The following is a 19,168-nucleotide window of genomic DNA, read 5'->3' as shown; positions in this document are numbered from 1 at the left end:
GCAAGAAGGCAAATGGCAAGAGGGCAAATGGAAAGAAGGCAAATGGCAAGAGGGCAAATGGCAAGAGGGCAAATGGCAAGAGGGCAAATGGAAAGAAGGCAAATGGCATAAGGGCAAATGGCACGAGGGCAAATGGCACGAGGGATAATGGCACGAGGGCAAATGGAAAGAAGGCAAATGGCATGAGGGCAAATGGCACGAGGGCAAATGGCAAGAGGGCAAATGGAAAGAAGGCAAATGGCAAGAGGGCAAATGGCAAGAGGGCAAATGGCAAGAAGGCAAATGGCAAGAGGGCAAATGGAAAGAAGGCAAATGGCACGAGGGCCAATGGCAAGAGGGCAAATGGCAAGAGGGCAAATGGAAAGAAGGCAAATGGCATGAGGGCAAATGGCAAGAGGGCAAATGGCAAGAAGGCAAATGGCAAGAGGGCAAATGGAAAGAAGGCAAATGGCAAGAGGGCAAATGGCAAGAGGGCAAATGGCAAGAAGGCAAATGGCAAGAGGGCAAATGGAAAGAAGGCAAATGGCACGAGGGCCAATGGCAAGAGGGCAAATGGCAAGAGGGCAAATGGAAAGAAGGCAAATGGCATGAGGGCAAATGGCACGAGGGCAAATGGCAAGAAGGCAAATGGCAAGAGGGCAAATGGAAAGAAGGCAAATGGCAAGAGGGCAAATGGCAAGAGGGCAAATGGCAAGAGGGCAAATGGAAAGAAGGCAAATGGCATAAGGGCAAATGGCACGAGGGCAAATGGCACGAGGGATAATGGCACGAGGGCAAATGGAAAGAAGGCAAATGGCATGAGGGCAAATGGCACGAGGGCAAATGGCACGAGGGATAATGGCACGAGGGCAAATGGAAAGACGGCAAATGGCATGAGGGCAAATGGCACGAGGGCAAATGGAAAGACGGCAAATGGCATGAGGGCAAATGGCACGAGGGCAAATGGAAAGAAGGCAAATGGCACGAGGGCAAATGGCAAGAGGGCAAATGGCAAGAAGGCAAATGGCATGAGGGCAAATGGCACGAGGGCAAATGGAAAGAAGGCAAATGGCAAGAGGGCAAATGGCAGGAGGGTAAATGGCACGAGGGATAATGGCACGAGGGCAAATAGAAAGAAGGCAAATGGCACGAGGGCAAATGGCAAGAGGGCAAATGGCAAGAGGGCAAATGGCATGAGGGCAAATGGCAGGAGGGTAAATGGCACGAGGGATAATGGCACGAGGGCAAATAGAAAGAAGGCAAATGGCATGAGGGCAAATGGCACGAGGGCAAATGGCATGAGGGCAAATGGCAAGAGGGCAAATGGCATGAGGGCAAATGGCAAGAGGGCAAATGGCAAGAGGGCAAATGGAAAGAAGGCAAATGGCAAGAGGGCAAATGGCATGAGGGCAAATGGCAAGAGGGCAAATGGCAAGAGGGCAAATGGCATGAGGGCAAATGGCATGAGGGCAAATGGCAAGAGGGCAAATGGCAACAGGGCAAATGGCACGAGGGATAATGGCACGAGGGCAAATGGAAAGAAGGCAAATGGCATGAGGGCAAATGGCACGAGGGCAAATGGAAAGAAGGCAAATGGCACGAGGGCAAATGGAAAGAAGGCAAATGGCATAAGGGCAAATGGCACGAGGGCAAATGGCACGAGGGATAATGGCACGAGGGCAAATGGAAAGAAGGCAAATGGCATGAGGGCAAATGGCACGAGGGCAAATGGCACGAGGGATAATGGCACGAGGGCAAATGGAAAGACGGCAAATGGCATGAGGGCAAATGGCACGAGGGCAAATGGAAAGACGGCAAATGGCATGAGGGCAAATGGCATGAGGGCAAATGGAAAGAAGGCAAATGGCACGAGGGCAAATGGCAAGAGGGCAAATGGCAAGAAGGCAAATGGCATGAGGGCAAATGGCACGAGGGCAAATGGAAAGAAGGCAAATGGCAAGAGGGCAAATGGCAGGAGGGTAAATGGCACGAGGGATAATGGCACGAGGGCAAATAGAAAGAAGGCAAATGGCACGAGGGCAAATGGCAAGAGGGCAAATGGCAAGAGGGCAAATGGCATGAGGGCAAATGGCAGGAGGGTAAATGGCACGAGGGATAATGGCACGAGGGCAAATAGAAAGAAGGCAAATGGCATGAGGGCAAATGGCACGAGGGCAAATGGCATGAGGGCAAATGGCAAGAGGGCAAATGGCATGAGGGCAAATGGCAAGAGGGCAAATGGCAAGAGGGCAAATGGAAAGAAGGCAAATGGCAAGAGGGCAAATGGCATGAGGGCAAATGGCAAGAGGGCAAATGGCAAGAGGGCAAATGGCATGAGGGCAAATGGCATGAGGGCAAATGGCAAGAGGGCAAATGGCAACAGGGCAAATGGCACGAGGGATAATGGCACGAGGGCAAATGGAAAGAAGGCAAATGGCATGAGGGCAAATGGCACGAGGGCAAATGGAAAGAAGGCAAATGGCACGAGGGCAAATGGAAAGAAGGCAAATGGCACGAGGGCAAATGGCAAGAGGGCAAATGGCAAGAAGGCAAATGGCATGAGGGCAAATGGCACGAGGGCAAATGGAAAGAAGGCACATGGCAAGAGGGCAAATGGCACGAGGGAAAATGGAAAGAAGGCAAATGGCACGAGGGCAAATGGCACGAGGGCAAATGGCAAGAGGGCAAATGGCAAGAAGGAAAATGGCACGAGGGCAAATGGTCCAAGGGCAAATGGCCGAGGGCAAATGGCATGAGGGCAAATGGTCCAAGGGCAAATGGCATGAGGGCAAATGGTCCAAGGGCAAATGGCCGAGGGCAAATGGCAAGAGGGCAAATGGCAAGATGGCAAATGGCAAGAGGTCAAATGGCAAGAAGGAAAATGACAAGAAGGAAAATGGCACGAGGGCAAATGGTCCAAGGGCAAATGGCACGAGGGCAAATGGTCCAAGGGCAAATGGCACGAGGGCAAATGGCATGAGGGCAAATGGTCCAAGGGCAAATGGCATGAGGGCAAATGGTCCAAGGGCAAATGGCACGAGGGCAAATGGCACGAGGGCAAATGGAAAGAAGGCAAATGGCACGAGGGCAAATGGCCGAGGGCAAATGGCACGAGGGCAAATGGTCCAAGGGCAAATGGCACGAGGGCAAATGGCATGAGGGCAAATGGTCCAAGGGCAAATGGCATGAGGGCAAATGGTCCAAGGGCAAATGGCACGAGGGCAAATGGCACGAGGGCAAATGGAAAGAAGGGAAATGGCACGAGGGCAAATGGCCGAGGGCAAATGGCACGAGGGCAAATGGTCCAAGGGCAAATGGCACGAGGGCAAATGGCCGAGGGAAAATGGCACGAGGGCAAATGGTCCAAGGGCAAATGGCACGAGGGCAAATGGCATGAGGGCAAATGGCATGAGGGCAAATGGTCCAAGGGCAAATGGCATGAGGGCAAATGGTCCAAGGGCAAATGGCACGAGGGCAAATGGTCCAAGGGCAAATGGCATGAGGGCAAATGGCACGAGGGCAAATGGCCGAGGGCAAATGGCATGAGGGCAAATGGTCCAAGGGCAAATGGCACGAGGGCAAATGGCATGAGGACAAATGGTCCAAGGGCAAATGGCCGAGGGCAAATGGCAAGAGGGCAAATTGCAAGAGGGCAAATGGCAAGAAGGAAAATGGCAAGAAGGCAAATGGCAAGAGGGCAAATGGCAAGAGGGAAAATGGCGTGAGGGCAAATGGTACCAAGGAAAACAATAAGAGGACAAATGGTATGGGGGCAAATGGCGTGAGGGCAAATGGCACGAGGGCAAATGGAAAGAAGGCAAATGGCAAGAGGGCAAATGGCAAGAAGGCAAATGGCATGAGGGGAAATGGCACGAGGGCAAATGGAAAGAAGGCAAATGGCAAGAGGGCAAATGGCAAGAGGGCAAATGGCATGTGGGCAAATGGCATGAGGGCAAATGGCAGGTGGGTAAATGGCACGAGGGATAATGGCACGAGGGCAAATAGAAAGAAGGCAAATGGCACGAGGGCAAATGGCACGAGGGCAAATGGCATGAGGGCAAATGGCATGAGGGCAAATGGAAAGAAGGCAAATGGCAAGAGGGCAAATGGCAAGAGGGCAAATGGAAAGAAGGCAAATGGCATGAGGGCAAATGGCACGAGGGCAAATGGCATGAGGGCAAATGGCATGAGGGCAAATGGAAAGAAGGCAAATGGCAAGAGGGCAAATGGCACGAGGGCAAATGGCATGAGGGCAAATGGCAAGAGGGCAAATGGCAAGAGGGCAAATGGCAAGAATGCAAATGGCACGAGGGCAAATGGAAAGAAGGCAAATGGCAAGAGGGCAAATGGCACGAGGGCAAATGGCATGAGGGCAAATGGCAAGAGGGCAAATGGCAAGAGGGCAAATAGAAAGAAGGCAAATGGCATGAGGGCAAATGGCAAGAGGGCAAATGGCAAGAGGGCAAATGGCACGAGGGATAATGGCACGAGGGCAAATGGAAAGAAGGCAAATGGCATGAGGGGAAATGGCACGAGGGCAAATGGAAAGAAGGCAAATGGCAAGAGGGCAAATGGCATGTGGGCAAATGGCATGAGGGCAAATGGCAGGTGGGTAAATGGCATGTGGGCAAATGGCACGAGGGCAAATGGAAAGAAGGCAAATGGCAAGAGGGCAAATGGCAAGAAGGCAAATGGCATGAGGGCAAATGGCACGAGGGCAAATGGAAAGAAGGCAAATGACAAGAGGGCAAATGGCACGAGGGAAAATGGAAAGAAGGCAAATGGCACGAGGGCAAATGGCACGAGGGCAAATGGCAAGAGGGCAAATGGCAAGAAGGAAAATGGCATGAGGGCAAATGGCACGAGGGCAAATGGAACGAGGGCAAATGGAAAGAAGGCAAATGACAAGAGGGCAAATGGCACGAGGGAAAATGGAAAGAAGGCAAATGGCACGAGGGCAAATGGCACGAGGGCAAATGGCAAGAGGGCAAATGGCAAGAAGGAAAATGGCACGAGGGCAAATGGTCCAAGGGCAAATGGCCGAGGGCAAATGGCATGAGGGCAAATGGTCCAAGGGCAAATGGCATGAGGGCAAATGGTCCAAGGGCAAATGGCCGAGGGCAAATGGCAAGAGGGCAAATGGCAAGATGGCAAATGGCAAGAGGGCAAATGGCAAGAAGGAAAATGGCAAGAAGGAAAATGGCACGAGGGCAAATGGTCCAAGGGCAAATGGCACGAGGGCAAATGGTCCAAGGGCAAATGGCACGAGGGCAAATGGAAAGAAGGCAAATGGCACGAGGGCAAATGGCCGAGGGCAAATGGCACGAGGGCAAATGGTCCAAGGGCAAATGGCACGAGGGCAAATGGCATGAGGGCAAATGGTCCAAGGGCAAATGGTCCAAGGGCAAATGGCACGAGGGCAAATGGCACGAGGGCAAATGGAAAGAAGGGAAATGGCACGAGGGCAAATGGCCGAGGGCAAATGGCACGAGGGCAAATGGTCCAAGGGCAAATGGCACGAGGGCAAATGGCCGAGGGCAAATGGTCCAAGGGCAAATGGCACGAGGGCAAATGGCATGAGGGCAAATGGCATGAGGGCAAATGGTCCAAGGGCAAATGGCATGAGGGCAAATGGCATGAGGGCAAATGGTCCAAGGGCAAATGGCACGAGGGCAAATGGTCCAAGGGCAAATGGCATGAGGGCAAATGGTCCAAGGACAAGTGGCACGAGGGCAAATGGCCGAGGGCAAATGGCAAGAGGGCAAATGGCAAGAGGGCAAATGGCAAGAAGGAAAATGGCAAGAAGGCAAATGGCAAGAGGGCAAATGGCAAGAGGGAAAATGGCGTGAGGGCAAATGGTACCAAGGAAAACAATAAGAGGACAAATGGTATGGGGGCAAATGGCACAAGGGCAAATGACAAGAGGGCAAATGGCATGAGGGCAAATGGCATGAGGGCAAATGGCAAGAGGGCAAATGACAAGAGGGCAAATGGCAAGAGGGCAAATGATACAAGGGCAAATGGCACGAGGGCAAATGGCACGAGGGCAAATGGCAAGAGGGCAAATGGCATGAGGACAAATGATACAAGGGCAAATGGCACGAGGGCAAATGGCACGAGGGCAAATGGCAAGAGGGCAAATGACAAGAGGGCAAATGGCAAGAGGGCAAATGGCATGAGGGCAAATGATACAAGGGCAAATGGCACGAGGGCAAATGGCAAGATGGCAAATGGCAAGAGGGCAAATGGCAAGTGGGCAAATGGCAAGAGGGCAAATGACAAGAGGGCAAATGGCACGAGGGGAAATGGCACGAGGGCAAATGGCAAGAGGGCAAATGACAAGAGGGCAAATGGCACGAGGGGAAATGGCACGAGGGCAAATGGCACGAGGGCAAATGACAAGAGGGCAAATGGCATGAGGGCAAATGGCACGAGGGCAAATGACAAGAGGGCAAATGGCACGAGGGTAAATGGCACGAGGGCAAATGGCACGAGGGTAAATGGCACGAGGGCAAATGGCACGAGGGCAAATGGCAAGAGGGCAAATGACAAGAGGGCAAATGGCAAGAGGGCAAATGACAAGAGGGCAAATGGCACGAGGGTAAATGGCACGAGGGCAAATGGCACGAGGGCAAATGGCAAGAGGGCAAATGACATGAGGGCAAATGGCACGAGGGTAAATGGCAAGAGGGCAAATGACAAGAGGGCAAATGGCATGAGGGCAAATGATACAAGGGCAAATGACAAGATGGCAAATGGCACGAGGGCAAATGGCAAGAGGGCAAATGGCACAAGGGCAAATGGCACGAGGGCAAATGGCAAGAGGGCAAATGACAAGAGGGCAAATGGCAAGAGGGCAAATGACAAGAGGGCAAATGGCACGAGGGTAAATGGCACGAGGGCAAATGGCAAGAGGGCAAATGACAAGAGGGCAAATGGCAAGAGGGCAAATGACAAGAGGGCAAATGGCACGAGGGTAAATGGCACGAGGGCAAATGGCAAGAGGGCAAATGACAAGAGGGCAAATGGCAAGAGGGCAAATGACAAGAGGGCAAATGGCACGAGGGTAAATGGCACGAGGGCAAATGGCAAGAGGGCAAATGACAAGAGGGCAAATGGCAAGAGGGCAAATGGCAAGAGGGCAAATAGCAAGAGGGCAAATGGCAAGAGGGCAAATGGCATGAGGGCAAATGATACAAGGGCAAATGATACAAGGGCAAATGGCACGAGGGCAAATGGCACGAGGGCAAATGGCAAGAGGGCAAATGACAAGATGGCAAATGGCATGAGGGCAAATGATACAAGGGCAAATGATACAAGGGCAAATGGCACGAGGGCAAATGGCACGAGGGCAAATGGCAAGAGGGCAAATGACAAGATGGCAAATGGCATGTGGGCAAATGATACAAGGGCAAATGGCACGAGTGCAAATGGCACGAGGGCAAATGACAAGATGGCAAATGGCACGAGGGCAAATGACAAGAGGGCAAATGGCACGAGGGCAAATGGCACGAGGGCAATTGGCAAGAGGACAAATGACAAGAGGGCAAATGGCACGAGGGCAAATGGCACGAGGGCAAATGGCAAGAGGGCAAATGGCACGAGGGCAAATGGCACGAGGGCAAATGACAAGAGGGCAAATGGCACGAGGGCAAATGGCACGAGGGTAAATGGCAAGAGGGCAAATGGCACGAGGGCAAATGGCAAGAGGGCAAATGACAAGAGGGCAAATGGCAAGAGGGCAAATGACAAGAGGGCAAATGGCACGAGGGTAAATGGCACGAGGGCAAATGGCACGAGGGCAAATGGCAAGAGGGCAAATGACATGAGGGCAAATGGCACGAGGGTAAATGGCACGAGGGCAAATGGCAAGAGGGTAAATGGCAAGAGGGCAAATGACACGAGGGTAAATGGCATGAGGGCAAATGATACGAGGGCAAATGACAAGATGGCAAATGGCACGAGGGCAAATGGCAAGAGGGCAAATGGCACAAGGGCAAATGGCACGAGGGCAAATGGCAAGAGGGCAAATGACAAGAGGGCAAGTGGCAAGAGGGCAAATGACAAGAGGGCAAATGGCACGAGGGTAAATGGCACGAGGGCAAATGGCAAGAGGGCAAATGACAAGAGGGCAAATGGCAAGAGGGCAAATGACAAGAGGGCAAATGGCACGAGGGTAAATGGCACGAGGGCAAATGGCAAGAGGGCAAATGACAAGAGGGCAAATGGCAAGAGGGCAAATGACAAGGGGGCAAATGGCACGAGGGTAAATGGCACGAGGGCAAATGGCAAGAGGGCAAATGACAAGAGGGCAAATGGCAAGAGGGCAAATGGCAAGAGGGCAAATAGCAAGAGGGCAAATGGCAAGAGGGCAAATGGCATGAGGGCAAATGATACAAGGGCAAATGATACAAGGGCAAATGGCACGAGGGCAAATGGCACAAGGGCAAATGGCAAGAGGGCAAATGACAAGATGGCAAATGGCATGAGGGCAAATGATACAAGGGCAAATGATACAAGGGCAAATGGCACGAGGGCAAATGGCACGAGGGCAAATGGCAAGAGGGCAAATGACAAGATGGCAAATGGCATGAGGGCAAATGATACAAGGGCAAATGGCATGAGCGCAAATGGCACGAGGGCAAATGACAAGATGGCAAATGGCACGAGGGCAAATGGCAAGAGGGCAAATGGCACGAGGGCAAATGGCACGAGGGCAAATGGCAAGAGGGCAAATGGCAAGAGGGCAAATGATACAAGGGCAAATGGCACGAGGGCAAATGGCACGAGGGCAAATGGCAAGAGGGCAAATGGTACGAGGGCAAATGGCAAGAGGGCAAATGATACAAGGGCAAATGGCACAAGGGCAAATGGCACGAGGGCAAATGGCAAGAGGGCAAATGGCATGAGGGCAAATGGCAAGAGGGCAAACGATACAAGGGCAAATGGCAAGAGGGCAAATGGCATGAGGGCAAATGGCAAGAGGGCAAATGACAAGATGGCAAATGGCACGAGGGCAAATGGCAAGAGGGCAAATGGCACGAGGGCAAATGGCACGAGGGCAAATGGCAAGAGGGCAAATGGCAAGAGGGCAAATGATACAAGGGCAAATGGCACGAGGGCAAATGGCACGAGGGCAAATGGCAAGAGGGCAAATGGTACGAGGGCAAATGGCAAGAGGGCAAATGATACAAGGGCAAATGGCACAAGGGCAAATGGCACGAGGGCAAATGGCAAGAGGGCAAATGGCATGAGGGCAAATGGCAAGAGGGCAAACGATACAAGGGCAAATGGCAAGAGGGCAAATGGCATGAGGGCAAATGGCAAGAGGGCAAATGACAAGATGGCAAATGATACAAGGGCAAATGGCACGAGGGCAAATGGCACGAGGGCAAATGGCAAGAGGGCAAATGACAAGAGGGCAAATGGCATGAGGGCAAATGGCAAGGGGGCAAATGATACAAGGGCAAATGGCAAGAGGGCAAATGACAAGAGGGCAAATGGCATGAGGGCAAATGGCAAGAGGGCAAATGGCTAGAGGGCAAATGGCACGAGGGCAAATGGCACGAGGGCAAATGGCAAAGGGGCAAATGACAAGAGGGCAAATGGCATGAGGGCAAATGGCAAGAGGGCAAATGATACAAGGGCAAATGGCAAGAGGGCAAATGACAAGAGGGCAAATGGCATGAGGGCAAATGGCAAGAGGGAAAATGATACAAGGGCAAATGGCACGAGGGCAAATGGCACGAGGGCAAATGACAAGAGGGCAAATGGCAAGAGGGCAAATGACAAGAGGGCAAATGGCATGAGGGCAAATGGCAAGAGGGCAAATGATACAAGGGCAAATGGCACGAGGGCAAATGGCACGAGGGCAAATGGCAAGAGGGCAAATGACAAGAGGGCAAATGGCTAGAGGGCAAATGGCAAGAGGGCAAATGACAAGAGGGCAAATGGCACGAGGGTAAATGGCACGAGGGCAAATGACAAGAGGGCAAATGGCAAGAGGGCAAATGGCAAGAGGGCAAATGGCGTGAGGGCAAATGGTACCAAGGCAAACAGCACGAGGGCAAACAGCACGAGGGCAAATGGCACGAGGAAAAATGGTACCAAGGCAAACAGCACGAGGGCAAATGGCACGAGGAAAAATGGTACCAAGGCAAACAGCACGAGGGCAAATGGCACGAGGAAAAATGGTATCAAGGCAGACAGCACGAGGGCAAATGGCACGAGGAAAAATAGTACCAAGGCAAACAGCACGAGGGCAAATAGCACGAGGGCAAATGGCACGAGGAAAAATAGTACCAAGGCAAAGAGCACGAGGGCAAATGGCACGAGGAAAAATAGTACCAAGGCAAACAGCACGAGGGCAAACAGCACGAGGGCAAATGGCACGAGGAAAAATGGTACCAAGGCAAACAGCACGAGGGCAAATGGCACGAGGAAAAATAGTACCAAGGCAAACAGCACGAGAGCAAATGGCACGAGAGCAAATAGCACAAGGGCAAATGGTACAAAGACAAACAGCACGAGGGCAAATGGCACGAGAGCAAATAGCACAAGGACAAATGGTACAAAGACAAACAGCACGAGGGCAAATGGTATGAGGGCAAACGGCACGAGGGCAAATGGCATGACGGTATATGGCATGAGGGAAAATGGTACGAGGGTAAACAACTTCCAGCTGCTGAAAGAAAAGCAAGGAATTACATTGTTGCCACCATGTCAGGAAATTCTAAAGCATGTTACTGCCAATGATTTACTTTTGAAACGTAGACATTTTGAGGGTAACGCAGTAGTGAATCTGTACACAGTAAGGAATCGTATGCTCTGGATATGGGATAGGTTGTGGGGAGGAAGACAACTGGTCTTAGGCGGTAGGGAAAACAACGGAAATGAGAAGTGGGCAGGGCCTGTCTATTTGCAACTGCCCATCACCAATTTCATCCCATCCCAAATCCGGGGTGTTTGATTCTGGTTCCGGCAGAAGCCCTCTCAACACTCCAATCTGCCAGAAAAAAGTGTTTGTGTCTTTGCCTCCAACTGGGAGCACTTCACACTTGATCTTCGGGTAAAGGTTTGATTCCTTCATAACGTCTCAAAGTGTTAGTTGTGGCTCAGCTTGTAGCACTCTCATCTCTTTGACAGAAATGCATAGGTTCGAATCCCATTTCAGAAACCTCAGCAGACTAATGCAGGCTAACCCTACAGTGCAGTACTGAGAAAGTGCTGCACTGTTGGATGTACTGTCTTTCAAATGAGATGTTAAACTAAGGTCCTGTCTGTCCTCTCAGGTGGATGTAAAAGATTCTATGGTCACTATTTCTAAGAACAGTAGGGGGGTTCTCCTCAGTATCCTGGAAAATATTTGTACCTCAATCAACATCACTAAAACAGACTATTTGGTTATTATCATATTGCTGGTTGTGGGAGCTTTCTGTGCACAAATTGGCTGTCACATTACAACAGTGAATACATTTCAAAAGTACTTCACTGGCTGTAAAGCGCTTTGGAACATCCTGAGGTTGTGAAAGGTGTTATAGAAATACAAGCTCTTTCTAAGTGAATGTACTGCACCAAGTGTGATTACTGACAAGCTAATGACAAGTCGGTGAATTGATTTGAAATATGATGTGCAATCAATTAGCCATATATAAATCCAGATGGATATCACAGTGCTTGTTTCCCATGAACTCCACAGCATTTTTCAGCTTCAGAACCGAGCAATGACGAAAAACTGAACTGGACCAGCCATATAAATACTGTGGCTACAAGAGCAGGTCAGAGGCTGGGAATTCTGCAGGGAGTAACTCACCTCCTGTCTCCCCAAAGCCTGTCCACCATCTACAAGGCACAAGTCAGGAGTGTGATGGAATACTCTCCACTTGCCTGGATGGGTGCAGCTCCAACAACACTCAAGATGCTCGACACCATCCAGGACAAAGCAGCCCGCTTGATTGGCATCCCACCCACATTCACTCTCTCCACCACCGATGCACAGTGACAGCAGTGTGTACCATCTACAAGATGCACTGCAGCAAATCACCAAGGCTCCTTTGACAACACCTTCCAAACCCATGACCTCTACCAACTAGAAGGACAAGGGCAGCAGATTCATGGGAACACCACCAAGTTCCCCTCCAAGTCACTCACCAATGTTCTAATCATAGGCCATCGGTAGCCCAGGAAAAATGGCAACACTTAAAGTATTATTCAGGCAGAGCTGTTTACACTGGGGAAATATTGGGAGCAAGAGCCGCGGCCTATGAAAGTAGGATGAAAGGGGTCAACACAATGAGGGGTGGATTTTGAGCTGGCTGCAACTGATGTTAATGGGGGGAAGGTTGTGGCCTCAAGGTGGGTGCTGGTAGACTGACTGCCCCGGTAACCCTGACCACTGCTGACTCTGCTGCAGTCGGATGGCCAAACCCAATGCCTGTTTGAGGGGAATGGGCTCTTTTAATATGCAAATGATGTGGGGTTACTGGTGTGGTCAGTCTACTGAATCCAGTTTGAGGCTATGACCCTCCCACCCTATTAACCCTGGTAAGCCAGATCAAAATCCACCCCCTCAAATGCTGACATGTTTCATCCTGCTTTGGGAGGACCCCATAATGGCCATTTTAGGACAGCTCTGCAGACCACCAGTCCTGTCACCCACAAAACCAACACAGTGCCTCAGGATACCGGTTTGTATCAACAGATCGCTAGGAGGAACTGAACAAGGCCCCCATGGGAGGCTCAAAATGGCGGTGGCCTTGATGCCATGATCCACACTATCCTCTGGTTGACTGGCGAAGATTCAAAATCTACCTGTTGGAACCCGAGATTAACGCTCGTCGCTCCCAATAAACAAAAGAAAGAACTTGCATTTCTATAGCACCTTTCACAACCTCAGGACATCCTGAAGCCAATGAAATACTTTATTGTGTTATAGTGTAGGGAATGTGGTAGCCAATTTGCACACAGCAAGATCCCACAAACAGCAGTGTGATAATGTCCAGATAATCTGTCTTTTTGTGATGTTGTTTGAGGGATAAATAGTGGCCAAGACACCGGAGAGAACTCCCCTTCTCCAATATAGTAGCCCTGGAAGCTTTTGCATTCACATGAGAGAGCTAATGAGGCCTCATTTCAATATTTCATCTGGAAGATGGCACCTCTGACAATGCAGCACTCACTCTGTGCTGCACAGGGAGGGCTCAGCCTGAACTGTGCTTTCAGGTCTCTGGAGTGGGATTTGAATCCATAACCTTTTGACTCAGGGGTGAGAGGGCTACCCACTGAGTCACAGCTGACACCATAGGAAATGAAAGCGAGGTAGATAATTGTTAGAGTAGATTATAACAACAGCGTGACGACATCAAAGAAACAATCCCATTCCAATTGCTATGTCAATTCACAGTGTCTTAACCCTGTTTATAATTGGAACATGACTTCACCTCCACAGCCAGGTATGCTGAGCTCACAGGCCAGGAAAAGAATTCTCGATCAGGATGAAAACGTCCAACTTATCGGGTTAAATCAATGTGCTTAAATTTAGAACAATCAGATTTTTGACCCAACAATGTCATTCTGAATGAGTGTACCAGAACACAGATGACTATCACTAGTTGCTTGAATGATGATTAAATCTTAATACAACAAAATACTTCAAGAATTAGTCTTTCTACTAGCTAAGCTTACCAAGGTCCAGCAATGCCTCAATCTTAAAAACACCATCCTTGTTTTCAAATTCCTCCATGGCCTCACCTCTCTCTAACTCCCTCCAGCCCTAAAACCTCCAAGATATCTGCTCTCTTCCAATTCTGGCCTCTTGCACATCCAGAATTTTACTCACTCCACCACTGGTGGTAGTGCCTTCTGGCACTGAGGCCCTAAGCTCTGGAATTCCCTCCCTAAACTTCTCTGCTGCTCTCCCCTCCGTTGAGATGATCCTGTAACCGAAACCCCACATGCCACATGGAAATATTAATTTCGTCGTATGGAACTTTGCCTGAGACTTTTACTGGACATTATTACAAATGACTATTAAAAAGCAGGACGGAACAGCTAAAGATAGCCACACACGAATATGCACATGAAAAGCCAAAGGCCGACTGGAGAAAGAGGTGATTACCCAGTCTAGCGAGAACAATGGGGGTGCTCTCTGATTAAATTATCTAGAATGGTTCTGTCAATGTTGATCATCAAAAGCCAGCGACACCCATTGACTTTGAAAGAGCCAAACCCCCTACCAAGAACGTTTGCACAGCTTGAGAGGAGAACTTTGAATTTCAAAAAAACCCTTCTGGAAAATTCTGTTTCAAATACAAAGAGGTGGTCACATGACATGACTACTTGTGTAACTCTGAGAGTTTGTGAATTGTGCCTCTGAAAGCAGACAGTAACTGAATGCTAGGGAAGGAACATCTCCTCTCTCTCTCTCCAGCAAAGTCCCAGGGAAGCCTCGGAGCTAAGCTCAAATCTACAGATCCTCACAGTCAGAGAAGCAAGCCCGAATTATGCTCGTGGCCCAGCGAGGATTTCAAGATTTTAACTTCAACTAAAGACACTGAGGCTCAGTATTTAAATTTCATTTATTACGGACTTTACTTCAATCTCCCAACTCTGCTTTTTCCTCTGTAATCTATTTGTGTGTGTGTACCTCTTGTATGAATGTGAGCATGGATAGGTGCATATTTTAGTAATTTTAACCAGTTTAGAGTGATAAGGTTAATAAACTTACATCTTCCTTGTTTAAACTCAAGAAAACCTGTCTGATTGGTTCATTTGCAAATATATATTAGTGTAACAGGAGTAAGTGCTCACTGAGGTGGTAATTTAAATCACTGTGTTAAAAAGATAAACCTGATTGTGGTCAAACCAGAGAAGGGGCGAAAGGGGAGCTTGAGACCCCATCCTCACCTGGTTGTAACAATCTTTAAAACCTCCCTCTTTGACCAAGCTTTTGATCACCTGCCCTAATATCTCCTTATGTGGCTAACTGTCAAATTTGGCTTGATAATGCTCCTGTGGAGAGCCTTGAGATGTTTTGCTACCTTAAAACTGCTGCATAAATGCAAGTTGTAAGTCTCTTGTTTTAGTCCAATCAAATTAGCAAATCAGCTTCAGAACAACTGGTCACTATGTGAAGATCGAACCAAAGCTGCTAAACTAAATGACTGAGATTAAACTCCAGGCTTTGTGTGGTGAATCCAGGCCGATACTCCTGTGAAATCCTGAGGGACTGCTCTGTTGTCAGAGGTCTTTCATGTGAAGCCCTGCCTGCGTTCTCAGGTGGATGTAAAAGATCCTACGGCACTATTTTGAAGGAAAGGGGAGTTATCCCTTGGTGACCTGACCAATATTTATCATTCAACCAACATCACAAAAGTAGATGATCTGGTTATTATCACATTATTGTTTGCGGGAGCTTGCTGTGCTCAAATTGGCTGCTGCATTTTCTACATTACAACAGTGACGACACTTCAAAAAGTACTTAATTGGTGGTAAAGTGCTTTGGGATGTCCAGTGATTGTGAAAGGCGCTATAGAAATTCTCTCTTCAGCTAACAAACTAGGCAGTTCCAGCAGCTATCGGCCATAAACAGATTGTAATGGGTCAAGTCACCATTTTTAGCAGCTTAAACAGTAACCTGTGATATTTTACTATTTGCAGCTTCAAGCCTATCGCAGCTCTGACCTGTAGGATGGACTACACTTCAAAAATAATTCATCAACCTTGAAGTGCACTGGGTCATCCCAGGTCAGAAAAGGAACAATATATATGCGAGTTCTTTCTTAATGGAGGGCAGGTTCATGTGCGTCAAAGCCAAATGTACATTAGGAACATGCAGAGCCTGAACTATTGGGTATAACACAAAAGCTTTCAGTAGCAAAGCAGAAAATAGTTAGCTTTTCAGATAGTAATCTCAGCTTTAGAAATTCATGAGAAAGAACCAAACAGGTGCCTGGTTTGATGAATATGTTTTGATCTACCTCAGGGTAGATCAGTGGAAGTAATGTGGTTACTGGATAAAACGTTACGGACCTTTTTTGTTGTGTGGGGTCAGGTGTGACGGACACACACAAATGAGATGCATTAACAATTCTTGGCAAAATAGACCAAACCTCTCGCCATTTTGCCAGACAGAATACAGTGAGTGGAACAGAGCTTCTGTTCAACCATTTCCCCTTGACAAAATGAGGTTTAACAAGGGTAGAGAAGGAGGCCATTTGGCCCGTCGAGTCCATGCCAGCTCTCTGCAAGAACAACTCACCTAGTCCCACTCCCCCGCCTTTTCCCTGAATCCCTGCAAATTTTGCCTCCAGATAATTATCTAATTCTCTTTTGAAGGCCTCCACTGAACCTGCCTCCATCACACTCGCAGGCAGTGCATTCCAGATCTGAACCACTTGTTGCGTGAAGAAGTTTATCATGTCCCCATTGCTTCTTTTGCCAATCACCCTAAATCGGTGTTCTCTGGTTCTGGATCCTTCGGCCAATGGGAACAGATTCTCCCTATCTACTCGGCCCAGACCCCTCATGATTTTGAACACCTCTATCGAATCTTCTCTTAATCTTCTCTTCTCCAAGAGCAGACCCAGCCTCTCCAACCTATCCACATAACTGAAGTTCCTCACCATTCTTGTGAATCTTTTCTGCGCTCTCTCTAATGCCTTCTATCCTTCTGGAGCCCAGAACTGGACACACTACTCCAGTTGCGGTCGAGCCTATGTTTATTATAGGTTTATCATAACTCCCTCGCTTTTGTACTCTGTGCTCCTATTTATAAAGCCCAGGATCCCGTATGCTTTATTAACCGCTTTCTCATCCTGTCCTGCAAACTTCAATGATTTGTGCACATATACCCCCAGGTCCCTCTGCTCCTGCACCTCTTTTAGAATTGTACCCTTTATATTGCCTCTCCTCGTTCTTCCTACCAAAATGAATCAATTCACACGTCTCTGCATGAAATTTCATCTATCACTTGTCTGCCTATTCTACCAGCTTCTCTGTGTCCTCCTGAAGTCTATCACTATCCTCCTCACAGTTAACAATACTTTGAATTTTGCCCTGTACACCCAAGTCTAGATCATTAATATATATTAAGAAAAGCAATGGTGCTAACATCGACCCTTGGGGAACCCCACTATATACCTTCCTCTGGTCCGAAAGACAACCGTTCACCACTATTCTCTGGTTCCTGTTACTCAGCCAATTTCATATCCACTGTCCCTTTTATTCCATGGGATTTAACTTTGCTGACAAGCCTGTTGTGTGGCACTTTATCAAATGCCTTTTGGAAGTCCATGTACACCACATCAACCACATTACCAGCATCAAATCTCTCTGTTACCTCATCAAAAAACTCAATTAAGCTAGTTAAACACTATTTGCCTTGAACAAATTCATGCTGGCTTTCCTTAATTAAGCCACATTTGTCCAAGTGATTGTTAATTTTGTCCCGCATTATTGTATCTAAAAGCTTTCCCACCACTGAAGTTAAACTGACTGGCCTGCAGTTGCTGGGCTTAAGGGTGTAACATTAGCAATTCTTCAGTCCTCTGACACCAGCCCTGTATCTAAGGAGCATTGGAAGATTATGGCCAGTACCTCTGCAATTTCCACCCTTAATTCCCTCAGTATCCTTTGATGCATCTCATCTGGCCCTGGTGACTTATTAACTTCAAGCACAGCCAGCCTATTCAATACCTCCCCTTTATCAATTTTTAGTACTTTAGCCATGCCCCCTGCCTCCAAGCATAAATCCCCATTTAGGTCCCACTCCTCCTTTTACCACTCTTTTACTATTTATATGCCTACAGAAGACTTTTGGATTCCCTTTTATGTTAGCTGCCGGTCTAATCTCATACTCTCTCTTTGCTTCTCTTATTTCTTTATTTCACTTCCCATCTGAACTTTCTATATTCAGTATGGTTCTCAATTGTAAATTGGAATGGGCAAATGGAGAGCAAGGAAACAGAAATCCCAATTGCTTGCCCTGCATGAGGCCACCCCTGACAGAGAAAGTGGAAGTGGGGGTGGGTGGGGGGGGGGGGGGGGGGTGGTTCTGCCAATGTTGGGAGACCCCATTTCCCTGGAAACCAGTGGAGGTTTGGAGGCTGTTTGGCCCAGTGAAGTGAGACAGGCCACCTGCAGAAATACTGAGGTAGGCTCCACCATTAGGGCTGCAAACCCTTCAGAACAGCCCTTGAATCTCCAAGAATTAACGAGTAATCACTGGGGCACTGCTAAAAGCAAAAACTCCCGAGAGAAAAATCATGGCTAAGGGTGAGGATTAAAAAAAATTCTTTCAATTCTTTTGTGATAAAAATGTTGGGAGTTGGAAAAGAAAAGGCTGTTTGATTGATAGACAATCGGGAAATGAAGAGACTGTTTGCTTTCCGATTGGCTGGGGAAAGGTGCAGCATCACGAGGATAGACATGTCAGATGACTAATGGCAGGAGGAAAGAGGCATGGGGGGAGGGGGAAGGCGTGAGGAGGTCATGTGATGAAACCTCCAGGATTACACTTAGCCCAGGTTGGCAACCATACACACTGTGGGGTAAGGAGAGGGGAGGGGTGGTGGAATTGGGGGTGAGGAAGGGGAAGGGCAGGTTTTAGGCTTGATTCTTGAAGATGTACAAATTATTTTAGTATTGCTCCCTTTATATAGAGGATTGAAAGTGGGTGGAGTAGAAGAACAGAATGGGGGAGGGGCAATCAGGCACCCACTTTCCCCATGCAAATAATGTGCCCCCCACTGACCCCTCAAATGCCAGCAGTGGGTAGCACTTATGGGGCAGGACCCTGGTGTAACTGGGCTTTTACATCCCCACCCCTCCTTGGTGCCCTTAACCAATATTCCCCCCACCCCCCCAGCGCCCCCAACCTTGCCCAACATCACCGAGCGGAATTAAAATCTGGTTATTCATTCATTTGCTATGTGTGGATCTTGCTGTGCACCCACAGCCTGTTGGGCTTCTCTGACACAACAAATGGACAAAGGCTGGGTCTCGGGAGTGGCCCATCTGCTTCAGAGATTGCGATCAACCTCTGCTAGAGCTGCCTATTGTCTCTTTGGAAATCTGTGGAGGATCTGCCAACCTTGAAAATTGTCAGAAGGTGAGCAACAACTGACAGCTCACCGTCCAGTCCTAAATATAAAACCTCCTGCACCCTGGAGAACAACCATTGACACATTTA

General features: G+C 48.8%; 1 protein-coding gene across 1 annotated transcript in view; it reads right to left on the bottom strand.

Annotated features, from left to right (window-relative positions):
• Positions 1 to 19,168, bottom strand: part of LOC137355256 (potassium channel subfamily K member 1-like) — a 52,398-nt gene that overhangs the window by 8,697 nt on the left and 24,533 nt on the right. The gene's annotated exons all lie outside the window — the stretch shown is intronic.

The sequence above is a fragment of the Heterodontus francisci genome, chromosome 3, assembly GCF_036365525.1.
Source record: "Heterodontus francisci isolate sHetFra1 chromosome 3, sHetFra1.hap1, whole genome shotgun sequence".
NCBI lineage: Eukaryota > Metazoa > Chordata > Chondrichthyes > Heterodontiformes > Heterodontidae > Heterodontus > Heterodontus francisci.
The sequence above is the reverse complement of the archived record's forward strand: the minus strand, read 5'-3'. Positions and strand labels throughout refer to the sequence as shown.